The sequence below is a fragment of the Hemiscyllium ocellatum genome, chromosome 51 (assembly GCF_020745735.1).
Source record: "Hemiscyllium ocellatum isolate sHemOce1 chromosome 51, sHemOce1.pat.X.cur, whole genome shotgun sequence".
Lineage (NCBI taxonomy): Eukaryota > Metazoa > Chordata > Chondrichthyes > Orectolobiformes > Hemiscylliidae > Hemiscyllium > Hemiscyllium ocellatum.
Window position 1 is genome coordinate 7,105,781 of NC_083451.1, and position 19,549 is coordinate 7,125,329.

Genomic DNA, 19,549 nt, shown 5'->3' on the forward strand with positions numbered 1-19,549 from the left:
GCATGTCCTGCTACCGAGCACAGCATCTGATTTCAGATCAGAATGCAGTACAGAAGGAACTCAGTGCCGGGGGGAGGTGTGCCTTGAGCCTGACCCAGGCGTGTGAATGTTCGACGTTAATCTGACATTCAGGGTTTGTTTAACAGAGATATAATGTGTGTGTGTCTGTGATCGTGTGTGTGACTGTCTGTGTGTGCCTGTGTGAGTGAGAAATCGAGTAAGACACCCGAGCATTGTTGGAGCTAATACCCCTTTACTACACAATTTATTAAGTATTAAATATTATTTTCCATTTTGTTGTACACAAATCAGTGTGACCTCATGGGAAAGTGACACCAAATATTGGAATGTTTGCCAATGTCATCGAGCCGTGGGACGAGGGAAGTGAGGATGTTTTGCTTTGTCTGCAGAGGCAGTGAGTGATGAGGAACACAAAGGGAATGTTTTTTCATTCGCTAATGGGACGTGGGCATCATTGGCTGGGTTCAGCATTAATTCCCACATTCTTATCAGCCCCTGAGAAGGTGGGAGTGTTCTGCCTCACGTTACAGAAACACTCCAAAAATAATGTTGATCGAGGAACAGAATGTGACCAAAAATAAAATTCAGCTTTCTCTTTTCCAACTCACAATGTAATATTCACATGTTTAATTAATACGGTGTTAGAGACTGGAATTTCATCGATGATCTCAATGATTTTATGTGTTCAAGACACACCTCCCCCCGGCACTGAGTGGCTTCTGTACTGCATACTGGCCTGAAATCAGATGCTGTGCTCGGTATCAGGACTTGCCACACGCAATGAGGACGACCATGCGTATTCCCTAACACATAGGCAAATGTGTCACTGTTTGAAATGGAATTGAAGACGAAGATGTTGTAGATAAGGGACAAAGGAAGGAATGGGGGGTTAGATAACAGTTCAGCCATGCTCTTCTTGGTGTCTCGTAGTGTTGTCGAACAGGGAAACAGACACTCTTTTCCAATTCATCCATGCTGACCAAATATCCCAAGTATATTTAGTCCCTGGTTCTATACCCATTCAGACGTTCAATAAATGTTCGAAATGTACCAGCCTTCGCCACTTTCTCTGGCAGCTCATTCCATATACACATTATGTACTGCGTAACAAAAAAATCCCCTTAGTTCCCTATGAATTCCTCCCCCTCACCCTAAAGCCATTGCCTGTATTACTAGATTCCCCAGCCCATGTAAAATACAATCTTAATTACCCTCTCCAAGGCACTCATGATTTTATAAATAAAAAACAAATACCCTCCTCTGAGACAATTGTTACAGGGAAAATAGCACCATGCAGTTCACTGTCTCACCATCCCTCAAACCCTCAAATGTTGACATTATTTGAATCTTTTCTGAACGCTCTCAAGTTTCATTACATCCTTCTTAAAGGAGGGAGACCAGAATTCCATGTAATATTCATAAAATGGCCGAACCAATACCCTGTACAGCCGCAACAGGACCTTACAACTCTTATTCTCAATGCACTGAAAAGCAAAGGTAAGCAAACGAAACGCCTTCTTCTCTGTCCTATCTACTGGAAAATACACTTTCAAGGAACTGTGATCCTACACTACAAGGTCTCGTTGTTCAGCAACACAGCCCCATGAACAAACCATTACCTGCATATATCCTGTATTGATTTGCCTTTCCAAAATGCAGCACATTACATTTATCCAAATTAAACTTTACCTGGCACTCCTCCGCCAACTGATCCAACTGATCAAGTTCCCATTGTACTCTGAGATAACCTTCTTCGCTGTCCACTGCATCTCCAGTTTTGGTGGCAGCTGTAAACTTCCGAACAATAACTCCTGTGCTCACTTGCAAATCATTTTAAAAAATAACAAAAAGCAGTGGACCCACCGCCGATTTCTTATGGCAAAATGTTGATCAGAGGCGTCCAGCCTGGAAAACAAACAAATAACACCACCGCCTTTCTTTTACCTTGGAGCCAGTTCGAGATCGAAATAGCCAGGTATCCATATATTCCATGTGACCTAACCATGCCAACCACTCTACCATATGAAAACTTGCAAATGCATTACGAAAGACCTCAAAGATCACGTTCATCATTCTGCCCTCATCATTCATCTTCCATTACTTCTTCAAAAAATTCAATCAAGTTAGTGAGACATGACTTCTCAACCATTAAGCAGTGTTGACTATCCTTAATCAATCTTCGTCATTCCAAATACTTACATATCTTCTCCCTCAGGATTCCTTCCAAAAACTAACCCATCACTGATATTAGCTTTGTTTTGGTCTGCAGTTCCTTCCTACATTTCTCAAATCGTGACACCACTTCGGTGAACAGCCAGTCATGTGGCACGTCACTTCTGACGATTGATGAAGCAAAGACCTCAGCAAAGTGCACAGCAATCATTTCTCCAGCTTCCCACAGAGATCGAGCGTATACCTGATAAAGTCCTGGGATTTATCCACCTATATGCATTTTAAGACATCCAGTACCTACTCCCTTCTAATATGGACATTTTTCAACATATCACTATCGATTTCCCCACCTTCCATTTTCTTCTTAATAGTAAACACTAATGTAAAATACTCGTTTAGAATGTCCCCACCTCCTGCTGCTCCGTTCATCGGCTGCATTGCTGACATTTAAGGGATCCTACTCTCTCTCTAGTTAGCCTTTTGTCCTTCTTTTATTTATAACATGCACTTGGATTCTCATTAACCCTATTTGCCAAAGTTATCTCATGTCCCCTTTTCACACTCCTGAATCCCCTCTCAAGTATATTCCGACTACCTTTATACTCTGCTAATGATTCATTCGATCTCTGCTGTCGATACCTGACATATGCTTCCTTCTTTTCCTTAACCACAACCTCAATTTCTCTAGTGATCCAGTATTCCTTTTTCAGGCTAGCAAGTTCCTTCACCCGAACAGGAACATGCTGTCTCTGGATTCTCATTACTTTTGAAGGCTTCTCATTTTCCAACTGTTGCTCTACTGGCGAATATTCGCCCCCAGTCAGCTTCAGAAAATTCTTTCCTAATACCTTCAAAATTGTCGTTCCTCTCCTTTAGAACATTAAGTTTTAGAATTGGTCTTTATTTTCCCATCACTGTTTTAAAATAATAGACTTATGGCCTCTGGCCCAACGTGATCCCCCACTGACACCTCAGTGACCTTCTCTGCATAGTTTCCCAAGAGGAAGTTAAGTGAAGAAATGTCTCTGGTCGGGACGTCTACATGATTTATTAGAACGTTTTCTTACACACACTTGACAAATTCCTTTCCGTCTAAACCCTTAAAACTATGGCAATTTTAGTTTATGTTTGCGAACGTTGTCTATCTTATACTTTGCAGGCAAGGATGCCCAGAGGCATGGTACATTGGGGAAACCGAGCAATGGCTACGACAACGGATGAATGGGCACCACACAATAATCAATATACCGGAGTGTTCCCTCCCAGTTGGGGAACACTTCAGTGGTCCAGGGCATTCAGCCTCCGACCTTCGGGTGACCAGCCTCCAAGGTGGACTTCGGGACAGGCAGCAGAGGAAAGTGGTCGAGCAGAGGCTGATAGCTAAGTTCCGCACCCATAGGGAGGGCCTCAACCGGGATCTTGGATTCATGTCACATTACAGGTGATCACCATTGCACTACACACTCACACAGATATTCCTACACACATACACACGGACACAAGTACACACAGACGCACACAGAGACACCCACACACACCCGTATAGACGCACACACTCCCACATTCACACATGCACCCCTCACAGATGAAAGACATTCTGCACTAACTACACACACACACAATTTCTCACACTCACAACCACCACTCCAGATACACACACACACACACACACACACACAGAAAAAAATCCACATGCACACATATATTTTGTGGGGTGAATTTGTACTTGCAGAGTTACATTGCTCTTCGCTGAAAAACTGCATTCAGTCATGTATAACTCTGAGCTCAAAAACTGCATGAATTTATGCAAATCCCTGTTATCTCACTTTTTAGATTAGAATCAATCTAAACGTCAGGTCATAGACAGAGAACACAGCGGGCTTACACCTTCAACATATTGTCTAGATATCACCATTGTTAACAGCTAACCGGACATTGCAACTTCAAAAAGAAATTGTTTTGTTATTCACACATGGAAGAAGTGAAACTATCACTCTATTCTAACAGATGAAAGGCTTAACAGACAATCAATTTTTCAATGTATAATTTCAGTTACATCACGCTGCAAATTTTTGCTATATATTCTGTGTTACGGTCGAGCCCTCCACTATCACCTGATGAAGGAACGTCGGTCCGAAAGCTAGTGTGCTTCCAATTAAAGCTGTTGGCCCATAACCCGGTGTTGTGTGATTTGTAACATTGTGCACCCCAGTCCTAAACCAGCATCTCCAAATCATGCTGTAATAAAGCACTGCTCCAGGCAACTTCGGTATCAATATTTGTATTTTTCAACTTAATCAAGAAGCAGAACTCAATAAAGATATCATCACAAAGAATCCACTCTATTCACTATTGCAGACTTCCAAAAAAAGGGCAGTAAGATTCCACTTCAAACATATTAAAAACTATGCACTTAGCTCTTCCTGTACGGCGAGCTCTTTCTCGCAGTTTCCTTCAAGTTCATCTTGGAATTTGACTGTTGGTTAATTTTTCATAGACACACTTCGATGTCCAAAGATACTTCCCTGAAACAGTTGTGTCAAACAAGTGCGTCGGTTTCTTTCTGCTTTAATACTTCGAGCACGAGGTTCTTGCCTTTTTCTCTCTGTCTTTTCTTAAAGTGTCATTTTTATTCTAATCTTTCTTTTCCCCAAAAATTCCCAAAACAACGCAACAGCTTAGAAAACAGTAATTGCTGCTACTGGAATTTGTGAAAATGACCTCTAATAGCTAAACATCTAGAAAAAAAAGGATTAGATCATACAGCAGCATTTTTCCGGTCCTCTGTTTCAGATTTCATAAATCATGAGAAAAATAAACAAAGGAAGGAACTGATATCTGGTTCAAGCCGGGGGAACTGAATGGAAACAAAGTATTCCTGGAAACACATTTATGATTTAAAAACATATTTTATACAGTCTGCCATTTATTTCTCTTTAATTGGAAGATGATCATGTTTTTATAATTTTTCCAGCTGTGTGGATCCCAGAGTTCTTGGAGAATGGGTTTCCCACTCTGGCCTGCAGAGAACGATGATACATTCACCAGATAGTTTATTTATGTGTCAGCTTCACTTGCTGTGCAGTGATTGCTTGGGAGATTTTTTTTTCTGAGGCATGTGTAATTCCTCTTTGATTTGGGCTATGTTGTTCTGTTTTCGGTATTCTGCTGCTCATTGCTGTCAGCAGTTTACTTTGTTCCTCTCGTCTCTTCCGTATTGCTCCTTGGACGGAGTCATTTCTTTCTCATTGGAAAAAACAACAAAATCCTGTTGCTACTCCTTTTTTTTCTCCTTTCGTTCATTCCTCACGTGGACACCTCGTTCCATTATCTGCTGCATCTCATGTTGGCTCTCAGTCACTTGGATTTATTCATCAATTGAATTGTTTTTATAACTGGATATTTGACGGCATACTTTAATTGATCTCTAAAGTTTTTCTGTGTCACCACATAAATAAGTGCATTTGTGCAGCAACTTAGGCCCCGCAGCATGTATGCAACTTGTTCAAAGAGATCAAAATTATCCACGTAATAACCAGCTTCAAACATATATAAAATATACACAAACCAGAGAAGGATAAAATTGGCGGATATGGCAAACAGTAAAATCACAGATTTCTTTCTGCTGTCTATCTCTGGGTCAATCTCTGTTTTTCTCTGACCCCTCAGTCCTTTACGTGCCTTAACGGCCTCAAAGATGTGTCTGACAGTCAGAAAGTTGAGGAAGACAATAAAAATGAATGGGAGACATGGTGTTAAAAATATTTCAATATATGCAAAACTCACCCAATGTTCATTGTCATAAAAACTGTCTTTGATGTAACAAAACCATGGAATGTTATTAATGATCCTTCCGGATTCATATATGAAATAATTGGGAATATTCTTTAAAGAGAAGAAAATGCAGATTGTTGCTAGAACTCTCATTGCTGTTTTCGCTGTGCAATACTGAGATTTCATCTGATGAATACAAATGGCTACAAATCGATCAAATGTAAAAGCAGCAGTGAACCAGACAGAACAATCCACAGTAAAGTAGCTCAGGACGTTGAGAACACTACAAACAGGAGTGATGTCCAGAAAAGACAGCGGATAATAATAGTAAGAAAACCTAACAAATATGATGTCAAAAATAATGAACAGTAGATCAGACACTGCCATGGCTACGAGATAGCGAGTGGAACACGTTGACAGGCCACACTTGCTCCGAGATAAAAATGCAATTGCCACCAGACTAACTGTAAGATGAAAGAAAATAGATTTGAAATGATTAATTGAATTTTCTAGATTAATGTTGTATTTTAGAACTCAGGTTTCTTTTTGTTCAGTACAATGTCATGATAACCATTACAGTAGCTTGTCTCAAGTGAAATAACTTGCACTTTCAAAAGACAAACAGAATCACATGGGCAGAAAATTAATCTCAGGAACACGACCAGGTACTCAATACGTCTTTTTGGGGGCGGTGGAGGGGTGGGTCGGGAGAAGGTATTTATTTTGCTTTGCAGTTTACTCTGTCTAGCTGTAGTTTCCCATAACAAAGCACTCACAAAAAAAAAACACCCGGAATCATTCGAACACCGATTCGGAGACTCTTGATTGGCAACTGTTTTCACACAGAAGTGATTTAGTTTTGTAATGAACTGCCACAGGAATTTATAAATACCGGTACAGATGTAATAATCAAAAGGCGTTTGGACAGGTACATGAATAGTAAATGTATGAAGGGTTTGGGAAGGCACAGTGATTCAGTGGCTTGCACTGCTGTCTCACAGTACAAGGGAGACAGGTTAGATTCCAGCCTCACTGCAACTGTCTTTGTGGAGTTTACACGTTTTCCCCGTGTTTTACGTCAGTTTCTGCTGGATGCACCAACTTCCTACAAAAGTCCAAAAATGCACATGGCAGGTGGAATGATTGTGCTGAACTTTCCCTGGTGTTCAGGGATGTGTAGCTTTGTTGCGTTAGCCGTTGGAAATGCACGGGATAACGTAGGGGGGTCGGAAGTTGACTTGCAGGACTGAGCTGCCTGTTTCCACACGATGTGGATTCTTTGAAATGCAGAACTTAGTCGGCATGGACAAGTTGGACTGATGAGTGCGTTTCAATTATACAACTCTATGATGCTCATCGTGCATTCAGGGATGGTAATGGCATTGTCAGTCAATGCGTGTTTGGTAGATTCTTACTGCTTAAGATTATTATTGTCTGGTGTTTGCGGCATGCGAATGCTATTTATCAATGACCATACCAAGCTGGATGCTATCATGAAGTTTTAGGACACAAATGTCTTCATTATACAAGGAGGTGCAAACTGTGCTAAACGTGGTGTAATTGTGTGGCAACATCTTTGCTTTGGACATGACAAGTGGAGGGAAGGGCATTGATGAGGCAACTGCAGAGTTCGGGGCCAAGTACACGACCTTGCAGAATTCATGCATCGATGTGTGACAGCTGAGATGATTGTCCTTTTAGTGCCAGAACCATCTTACCTGTAGGCAGTGCAATGATAAAGAGAGTTGTAATCTCTTTGACTCCAGTTTCTTCAAGGCTTCCTGTTGTCAGTGTATGTTTATAATTTATACGTTAAGAAGCGGAGATTTTATTTCAGTTAATAGAAAAACTATAAAAATAGAAACATCTGATTCAGGAATAAATATTTTGTAATTACAAGTCAAACAATCCAGAGAGTGTCGCACTTTAGAGTTTAACACTTGGTTATGTTGAATGGTCAGTAGGTGTGAAACAAAAATGGGGTTTGTGTGATGAGGTTGGACATCTGGCACAATCATAACGTTTATCATTATCATACGAAAAGAAGACAAATGTTCTCTACTTGGAAAATTAGATCTATGAGCTCTGCCATTAACATGAAGTATGGAGACGGCCAGCAGAATCTCACGAATATGCCTGAAGTTAAAGATCTTGTTCACGATTTTCTGTATTATTATACAACATTCTTTATTGTATTCTCTTTCTTTTCAGTAATCCTCTTTAAATCAACTATTTATCACAGCCATAATATTACAAGTGCTGATGCCCATTATTTATTGCATCAGAATATTTTCCTATTAAATTTATTTTGCTTTTTCATAATATTGCCTTAAAACTAACTGGAGCAACGACCTTAACAAAACCTCTCCCTCCCAAGGAGGACGCACATCACAAAGTAATGGACAGTGATCATTTTTTTAAAAAATCAACCACGCTTAGATTATGAATAACTGATTCAAACATTGTTAATCAAAATCTTAACAGATACAGGTGCGAAACAGTTTTAACACTTGTTCATGCAGACCCTTCATTATAAACTTCTAGATAAAGAAATGTAGTAGCCATGATACAGGCTTGCCCTAAACTTGCTGGAATATCAATCAGTCCAAAAGATTTTTTAAGTAAACATGATTGGTCCATCGGACAAATGAGTGAATTGACATTGCTATTCTATTATTTTCACGATATGCGAATGAGTCACATATATGTACCCCCAATGGAACATATATCTTTGCAAACTTAGTTCCAAATATACACATCAACGATTTATCAAATTTGCATTCAATCGTATTTACAATCTACAAGGACAACTTCATCAGTGAACACATCAGAAATTAGAAATGAAAGAAGCATTCCACATTTACAGTCAAATTATGGTTATCGTTATGAATGTAGTCAGTATTCACTTGAATTCGGTTCACCACAAACAGTTCAATTCTATATTCATAGATACTCCTACGTACACAAAGCCACGGGGACAAGGTGCCCCCCTCCATTTCGTAACCCACACTCAGTATCTTTTTACTTTGAATGATGCTCCCAGTAACACTTGGGCACTGGGGTTACTTGTCCCTCTTTGAATGGAACCCACATTCTGAATAATTCTAATTGGAAGAAGCAGAGATATGTACAACATGAGTGGTTCCAAGACTTACCAGGAACTCCAACAACAGCAATGATGGTGTAGTAAACTTTTGCGACCATTTGCCTTGGAAGATGCATTTTATTGCTTTTGGCACTAACTCTCCCTTGCTGTAGCTGTTAATCTGTTGGAATTGGAGGTAATGCAGTTTCAGAGACTTGAATTTATATTGTGTGGTATATCCACTGGGGAATTACGATGGCACTTTCAACGTTTTAATAATTTCAACAACCAAATTATCCCAACAGGTATACTTTAATGATGTTTTTCACTAAGTCAATTTGAATAGCCCAATTTCTGAATTAATTGAGTCCTCTTGGGTCTCAAATGATAATTGAAGGTTTTCTTCAAACAACAAGACTTGCTTTATTTCTCTCACAATTAGTCCTAAAAATATAATTTTTGACTTCTTTTCACTGAGGACAGTTGTTGTTGCTGAGGCTTTTCGGTCATTCAATGCCTATCGTTGTAGAGTTCGTTGAGAGGTGTTCTACTGAACATGGTTATATTGTTGCTTTCCTTTTACTTCACTTTTGCGACTCGTTTGGCGAAATTTATCTGTGAATGAATTATCTGAATCAGAACCAGAAGTTCGTAGTAACCATCACAACAGCTTGAACGTACAGTAGTTAATATTTCTTCAAAACGAAGATAAAAATTAGTTAGGTGCAATTTAGGTGAATTGGCCATGCTAAATTGCCCGTATTGTCAGATGAAAGGTAAATGTATTGGAATAGCTTTAAGTGGATTGCTCTTCGGAGGGTCAGTGTGGACTTGTTGGGCCGTAGAGCCTGTTGCCACACTGTAAATCGTCTAACCTCATCTAAAAACAGAAAGTAATTCGGAAAGTTAACTTACAAATCATTGAGTGACAACATCCTATGGGATAGACTTGACTCATTGATCTGTCGTGTTTGGAACTCGAAAATTATATTATAAACTACACGAGTCCCATTTCAAAACTTACTCCATTGCCTTGATTGTCATTAAATTACTTTTTAAAGATGTTGAAGATTCACAACTCAACCGACCGTCCTCTCGGTGTCATCTTCCCTTTGAACCTCTAGCCTTTCAGCTACAATATGGGCCACATTGCTATTGGATCTTCAGAGAAGGGGAAAAAAACTGCTTTAGATTCCCCCAATACATGCCCCTCATAGTCTTATCCTCTTATCTCTACTCGTAAGGTCGCAACTCGACCTAATCCAGAATCTATCTTCACAACTAAACTGCTGCTCTCCCAGCAACATTTTCACGAATGTCTTTGTGCACCCTGTCTAATGCAATCACACCCTTCTTATCATACAGTGACCAGGACTGCACACAAAACTCCAATTGTGACTGAACCAAACTCCTCCAGAGCACCAAAGTATATCCCTGCTGGTAAAGATATATTTTTCACTGAACCATGAACCACTTCTGCCACATTGATGGATCTTTATTTCCTCTGAGCTTCCTCGTATCCCACCACTCATTGAGTACTGTCTTGTCTTGTGCCTCCTAGCAAGAAGCATCATCTCACGTTTATCAAAGTTAAATTTCATATACCACTCACATGCCCAACTGACAAATTTGTCTGTTTCTATCTGTAACCTGAGATTATCTTCCTCACTACCAATCACCCTGTGAATATTTGTATCATCAAATTTACTTATCATCCCTAACCTTCCCCTCTGTTTATCCCACCAACAAGCCTCACTACTAACGCACAACACATATACGCATTTGAATGTAAAGTATGCTAACATGTCTCTACTTATTACCTTACTTACTGTGGGTAAGTATTTCCCTCTGCTCTTTTACAGTTCCTTCAAACTAAGCAAACACAATAACCAGCCTCAATGAGAAGCAAAGGAGATGATCTCATAATTCCTCACAAATAGTTCAAATAAATGTAGCTGACAGGTAGAAGTAAGTTTGGAGTGAACATAGCAGCACTCGGTCGTAGAAAAGGCAAATATACAATTAATGAAGCCAGAAGTTAAAGAGGTTAATGTTTATTGGAGAGTGGATATAGCAAGAGATTTGGGGGATGTGGGAAGCAGAGGTGTTTACGATGTTGACCAAAGCAAGATCACCTGAGTCTGAGCTGAGTGATATTTGATGAATCTCAGGATGAGGTGGTCGAAAGACAGTGCTCCAAAATATGTGAGAAATGAAGCAATGTTATTAGTGAAGCAGTAAATGGTCCTGCAAATAGAGAGAAATCCATCCCTGCCTAACAGGTAGACTGTCCCAGGTTCTGTCCTGCATATAGCCTTACTGGTAAATAAGGGATATTAATCTTCAGATTTAGGCCCTATGGCCAGGCATGTGGAAACAGTTAGGGAATGGTATATGCTCACGACAGGGCTTTGGGAATCCAGGGATGGCAGCTATATTAAAACACGAGCGTGCTGCAACTTGACAGGGAATCCAAAGGAAGCCAAGGTAACAAGCCAGCGGAGCATGCCAGTGACAGTGGAGGAAGATGATCAATATGCTAATGAGCAATTGGATACAGTACCAGGCCATTTGTGGTCGCAACATGATACAGATGGGGGGAGAGTGAGATCAGCTAGACCAGTAGAAATAAGGTTGAAAGCAGAAGCCTGGACAGTATTACATTTATGATGAATGAAGATATCTCAAGGGTTGGTACCCCGTCGGAAATCAGCTCAGAGAATGAGTCTGCCTTCATTCAGAACGTAGTTAATTAGGTGCTGCATTCTTTGAAAATTAAGCAGAGATTTGGAGGTGTATATCCTCCCCAGTCACAGGGTATGGTGGAAAGAAAACATCGGACATTGACAGCCAAATTAAACAAGATCTCTGCAAGCACCAACCTTAAGTGGATTGATGTGCTGCCTCTGGCTGTACAATCTATCAGTACATGAGATGCTCACACCGCTTGAGAAGCTCACAGGTAGACCTATGGCAATGCCCAGGTGGAGAGGCCATACAAAGGGCCTAGCTTAGAGCAGTTAAACTCAGAACTTGAGAAATATATGCAGCAGCAACCTATTATACATTAGACTAACCACCTGCTTGAAGTACAAAGGGAACTGACAGCTGTCAGCAAGGAAGAACATAGTCAGCCCTGGGATTGTGTGTACGTGTTGGTATTTCGAAGATGCTGAAATGAGTTGAGGAGAGAGAACTTTCTTTGTGACGAAGGCATCATCTACCGACATCCTAGTGGAAGGACGACACGTATGGTACCACCTTAATCAATGTACTAAAGCTCTCTCACTGCCACAAATTAACACTGAAGTAAGTGGAGTTAAGGCTGAAAAAGATGGACTGGGGTAGGGCACACATGAGGCTAGTACGCCTCCACAGGGTTCTGAACAAAGTACAGGTGAATTTCTTGGGAATCCTGATCATTCCAGAAATTATCCTTATGGAGATGTCGAGAACAATCCTCCTGGCAGCAAGGATGGCGAAGACATCGGGGTGATGCCCCTGATAACCACCTCTCTGATGCCAGGCCTGAAAAATCAGACTTGGAGACCATTAACTTGGCAGACCGAGACAGGTAATGCCAGGGTTATTTTGCTGCCTGAGCCTGGGTACGCGCTCGTGACAATCACTGGTATCAATGGGCAAACTACACGGTCGTAGTAATGGCTCGACAGGACTGCTTCTTGTGTACTAAGTTAACACCCTCATACTATGTTGTCCATATGCCCTTTAACTTGACCATCTGGACTCAATGGTGTTTGCAGCACTCCAGCCGACCCCTTCATCCGAATGATTCATCAACTTACAGGCAATCTCCTTGCCCAATTTTGGTGCCTGCTCCTTCAGGTCACTACATTCTATCGGCAGGATGACGTGGGCTGGCAGCAACTCCAACGGTGGTGTGAATATAGTACACCGTGGTTCACCAGTAAGACTAATTACACGTTTCCCGAGGCTGCTTTCAGGAAACGGGAAGGGTTGAGATTTGAAAGCTTTAAGTGAAATTGCTCCAAACGAGTAGGCTACGTCATGGATCTTTGTGGGAATACGATTCAAATGGAGGTGGACACCATATTCGGGGGCTGTTTTCAATTCTCAACGTGTCCCACTGACAGATACTTACTGGCTGAAATAAGAAAGTAGGGTTGCGCATGACGCTGCCCACTGACTGCGGTGGCAGCTTTGCCCGGGTAATGCTTTGACACAAGGTAGTCATACCACCACACGCAGCTTGACGCTACGTTACAGTCGCCGGCCTAAGCGACGATATATCCCTGATCTGACAATTCAGATTGATAGTATAGGACAGCCAAGAGGTATTCCTAACGAGTTTAAGGCCCGCAATGAGATTGCCGCAGACTGGGAAGCTCTTCTCCCAATGATGGGGATTAGCAAGCGTGCTGAATGGATTAATTACATTTATTACATAAAGCAGAGATTTATCAATTATACTGATGATGCCGTTGTGGCCTTCGGAGAACAATTGGATGCTACCACGAAAATGACATGACAAAACAGACAGGCCTTAGATTGGATACAGGAAGAAAAAGGCGGGGTTTGTGTGATGGTTGTGGAACATTGCTGTACCTTTATACCTAACAACACTAGCCCTGAGGGATGTTTGACTGAAGCAATGGAAAAACTAAACAATCTAAGAAGCGAGATAAAAATAAAAACAATGCAGGGTTTGGTAATCAGGCTTTTGATTGGCTGAATATTATATTAGGATGTTGGGAAGCATGGTTTGTCAAGAATGGACTTACTGAAGGTGCAGTTTTGCTTGTTGTTGCCTTCATCTTTTGTTGTGCTCTACCTTCCATGAAGTCCTTTTTAGTTCGCGTCACTGCACGGCAACTTGTGGTCATTTCAGCGACCCAGGAAAAGTTTACTCCTCTGTTGGAAACCCACTATTCGATGGTTATGATCTAACAACTGCCGCAGTGCAAGGAATATGTCCACGTGGGGATGTCGATGATACTTCTAAAGAAATTGGCGCGGATCCAAGATTGTGAGTGATCTTGGGTTTTTTCCTGTTCTGGCTATTGGAGAGAAGGTTTTTGGCCCAAGGGACCTCAGGAATGGAGGAAGAAACCTTTAAGTTTCAGACTCCGAAAATTATTTTGTCCATGTTGGGATCTATATTTCTGGTATTGGGCACAAGAGAGGCTAAGCTCATTGTCTTCTTTCCATGTGTGAGACCAGTAGGTCTCAAAGGGGGGAATATGGAAAATAAAGAACTTGAAAGTATGGGAAGGGTTAAAGCATGAAGACCACTTGCATCTGTATTCTGTGGAAGGCAGGGGCAGGATGGGATAACCATAGCGGAATATTCTTACACCAATTAGCAGAGTAAGATTAAGGCTGAAAGGTCACGAGGGCAACATGGGTTAACACAATTATCAAAGCAAGTTTCTCTGTTAAGTGCTATTCTGACAGGATTGGAGCTGTAAATATTTGGGACATGACATTAAAATAGCTAATTAATAGTTACCGGAGTGAGCTTGAGACAGGAGACTATTGGATCAGATGGAATAGTCAAATGTCTATCATGATAGATTAGTCGGCAATTGAAGTCACTGTAGCAGAGTTAGCAAAAAATATCTAACGGTGACATTAGAATAACATTAAGTAGAATGTACAAATTAAGTGATAATGTCAACTAACACCACTGATTTATTGTGTACCTAGAGTGAGGTACTTGATTAATGCAGTTGGACATGCTCATAAGCTAACAGAAACATGATTAAAAAATATAAAAATCCACGGAGCCTGAGGTCGGTGGGCTTTCGAGAATCAGATTTCTCGTTGTGACGGTTTTTTGTTTGCAAATAAAATGCTTACTTCTTGAAGAACTCTCTGCGTCTCTTGGTGGTTCTCTATATTTTTTCCACAACAGTGTTCGACAAGATTCCTCTACTGCTAAGCCATAGACTGTGCAGCAAGATTAGATCGCAGTGAATACAGTCTATTCAGCCTCTCCCCACAGCTCAAACCCTTCAACCCTGGCAGCATCCTTGGAAATCTTTTCTGAACCCTTTCAAATATTGTTGTCAAACATCTCAATTTGCGTCAGGCGTTTGACAAGATACTCCACAGTAGGCTATCACAGATAATACGGAGGCATGGTATTGATGGTGATCTAGTGGTTTGGATTATTAATTGGCTGTAAGAAGACAGAGGGTGGTGGTTGATGGGAATTGTGACATCCTGGAGTTCAGTTACGAGTGGTGTACTGCAAGGATCTGTTTTGATGCCATTGCTGTTGATCAGTTTTATAAATGATGTGGATGAGGGTATCAAAGCCTAGGTTAGTACATTTGCGGAGGCCATTAATGAAGGTGGAGGTGCAGATAGTGCCAAATGATGTTGTAGGTGACAGTGAGGCAAAGGTAAGCTGCAGAGCTGGGCTGAGAGGTGATAAATGGTGGTTAATGCAGAAAAGTGAGTGGTGATCCACTTTAGAAGGATTAACAGAAATACAGAGTACTGAGCTAATGGTAAGATTCTTGTTAGTGTGGATGAGCAGAGAGATCTCAGTGTCCATGTTAGAGCCCTGAAAGTTTCCACTCAGGTTTAAGGGTTGTTGACATGGCATACGTGTGTTAGCTTTTATTAATAAAGGCTATTTTGGAGTTTTGGAGCCATGAGGTCATGTTGCATCTGTACAAAACTCTGGTGTGGCCACACTTGGAGTACTGCGCATAATTCTGCTCACTGAATTATAGGAAGGATGTGGAAGCTTTAGAAATGGTGCAGAGGATATTTCTCAGGATGTTGCCTGGTACGGAGGGAAGGTCTCATGAAGAAGGCTAAGGGACTTAATGCAGTTTTCATTAGAGAGAAGAAGGGTAAAAGGAGACCTGACAGAGGCACACAATATGATCAGAGGAATAGAAAGGGCAGAAAGTGAGAGCCTTTTTCCTCGGATGGTAATTGCGAGCACAAGGGGGCATAGTTTAAACTGAGGGGTGATACATATAGGCCAGATATCAGAGATAGATTCTTTATTCAGAGAGTAGTTAGGACATGGAATGCCCTGCCTGCATCAGTCGAGGACTCGACAATTTTAAATCTGTTCTATGCAGTATTGCGGTGCAGAACATTCTCTACACTTGAATAGGTATTCTCCATCACACCTTCTGATGTTTAACTCGATATTCTCCACTGCAGCCAGCTTTTCCCGGATTTCCTGGTGTCGCCTCTGATCTGCATCACTGAAGGCAAAATACTTGTGAATGTCTGGTTCAGTCCATATGTCCCTAAACGGGGAACTTTGCAAGGCTGGGATGATCTGACAATTCCCCGCGTTACAGAAACAGTGATCTAGACATGGGCTGTCGATGATGTCGAGAATGATACAGCCCACTGGCTGGTTATTGCGCTGTGTTCTGTTATTCAACAGAGTTTGGAAAAGCTGAGCCGCGATGCGGTTCCCGTTGATCTGGGCGGTGTTCAGCAATTTACTTTCTGGGCAACGGCTGACGCTGTTCTGGAAGACTGCGAGGCAATTTCCAACTAGGAATTTCTGGAAAATGTTCATATCATAGGTAATGAAAGGATGCAATAATATCCTGTAGTTCATGTCTACATGTCTGTTGGTCTCTCTGCACTGGGAAGCAGGTAAAGCCACCAGGAAAGCGAAGGGTTTTCTCCCATAATTGGTCACCTGTTGCCCAGATACTCTGCGGAAACTGAAAGAGACAAAGTCAGGGTGTGTGTCAAGGAACAGACTTTGTGTAAAACATTCTCTTTGCAGTGTCAAGAGGCACAGTTTGAGATGAGTTACTTGGAACAACGCCCATCATATTAAAGAAAACGTGAAACCCTGCAATTCACATTTCAAGTTATTGCATGGGAAGGTCAATGTTGAATTACTTTGTATCTCTATCCGAGTTTTGTAGTAAATTCTGGAATCAGTGATAAGTTTAAAGAGAGAATCTGGGTAATTGACAGAGAGCAGCACTATGTTACTTATTTTTGCACAAATCCTCCTGCAATGAATCAGAGAATGCCTCAAGCCTTCTTGATAACTCGCTGTAATTATATTTTAAGTTACTTTGACTGATGCATTACTTGATTCCGCATGATACACCGGATGGTTAGAAATAAATAGAGACGGGGACAAAGAAAGAGAGAGCGAGAGAATGAGAGCTACCAGCAATCAGTGGGAGCTGGAGGGAGGGAAAATCACGGAAGAATTGTTAACCGTAAAAAATGTTTGGGGCCTACAGAGACAAACAGAACAAAAGACTTGCAGACTGACAGGAACTGGGAATAATAGCAAAGGACGCAGAGGGAGAGAAAGGGAAACAGAGAGGTGAGTGAGATGATTCAGTAAACAGTAAAATGTTGCCTGCGTGGTTGACTTAGACGTTCTCTTCAAAGCTCACTGCGATGGATTTCACTCTCTCCTATATTTCGGGGTCAGCGGGTGCCATCCATTTCACTGTAAGAGATACGACCCTGGGAAATCTGGTAATAGTTTCCCTGGAAGTCTCTTCCTCTGGGAGAAAGGAGAGTCCTGGTTAATGGGTTCAGATGTATTTCCCCCAGCTTCAGAGCTTTCCCTAACCCTGCCGTGTTCTTGCCATTTATTCGCAGCCGGCTCCAGCTAACCAGGCTCTGACTTGACCTCAGATTGAGCACAGCCCCCAGCTTACAGAGACTGTCAGGTAAGATCTGTTTCACTGAGACGTACCGATGGACAAGTACAGTCAAGGCATGGTTGTATAAGTATAACTGTGAGCATCTCAAGCCGTGTGAGCATCTCATGAAGTGTGAGATTGGAAAGCCAGCGGCATCACATCGATCCAATTAAGGTTGGTGCTTGCACAGATCTTGTTTAATTTGGCTGTCAATGTCCCATGAATACTTTCCACCATACCCTAAGACTGGGGATGATATACACCTCCAAATCTCTGCTTGATTTTCAAAGAATGCAGTATCAAGTTAACTACGTTCTGAATGAAGATAGAGTCAGTCTCCGAGCTGATTTCCGACGGTTTACCAATCCTTGAGATATCTTGATTCATCATAAATGTCACCTGCTTTCAACCTTATTTCCACTGGTCCAGCTGATTTCACTCTCCCCCATCTGTATCATGTTGCGACCACAAATTGTCTGGTACTGTATCCAATTGTTCCTTACCATGTTGATCATCTGCCTCCACTGTCACTGGCATGCTCCGCTGGGTTGTTACCTTGGCTTCCTATAGATTCCTTATCAAGCTGCAGCACGCTAGTGTTTTAATATGGCTGCCAACCCTTGATTCACAAAACCATGGCGTGAGCATATTCCATTCCCTAACTGTTTCTACATGCCTGGCCATAAGGCCTAAATCTTTAGATTGATATCCCTTGTAAACATGCAGTGCAAGGCGTGGTACACTCTACTATTTTGGCAAGAATGGAGTTCTCTCTATTTGCAGGATCACTTCCTGCTTCTCTAATACCATTGCTTCGCTTCTCAAACTTTGAGGAGCTCTGTCTTTCTACTGCCATTGTCTTTCTAACACCTCATCCTGACATTCACCAAATATCACCGTGTAGTCCAACTCAGACTTAGGTGGTCTTGCTTTAGTCAGCATCGTAAACACCTCTGCTTTCCACATCCCCCAAATGTCTTGAATATCACTTGCTATATCCACTATCCAATAAACACTAACATCTTTAACTTCTGGCATCATTAATTATATATTGGCCTTTTCTATGACCACGTACTGCGATGTGCACTCCAAACTTACTTCTAACTGTCAGCTATGTTTATTTGACCTGTTCGTGAGTAATTATGAGACCATCTCCTTTGCTTCTCCTTGAGGTGGGTTCGTGTATTTGCTGAGTTTGAAGGAACTGTAAAAGTAAAGTGATAAGTAGAAACATGTTAGCATACATAAAATTCAAATGTGTATATGTGCTGTGTGTTAGTGGTGAGGCTGGTTGGTGGGATAAACGGAGGGGAAATTTAGGTATGAGAAGTAAGTTTGCTGATACAAATATTCACAGGGTGAATGGTAGTGAGGAAGATAATCTCAGGGTATAGATAGAAACAGACAAATTTGTCAGTTGGGCATGTGAGTGGTAGATGAAATTTAACTTTGATAAATGTGAGATGATGCTTCTTGCCAGGAGGCACAAGACAAGACAGTACTCAATGAGTGGTGGGATACGAGGAAGCTCAGAGGAAATAAAGATTCATCAATGTGGCAGAAGTGGTTAATGGTTCAGTGAAAAAGGTATCTTTACCAACAGGGATTTCCTTTGGTGCTCTGGAGGACTTTGGTTCAGTCACAATTGGAGTTTTGTGTGCAGTTCTGGTCACTTTACGATAAAAAGCATGTGATTGCTTTAGACAGGGTGCACAAAGACATTCGTGAAAATGTTGCTGGGAGATTAGCAGTTTAGTTGTGAACGTAGATTCTGTATAAGGTCGAGTTGCTATCTAACGAGTAGAGATAAGAGGATAAGACTATGGGGGGCATGTACTGTGGGAATCTAAAA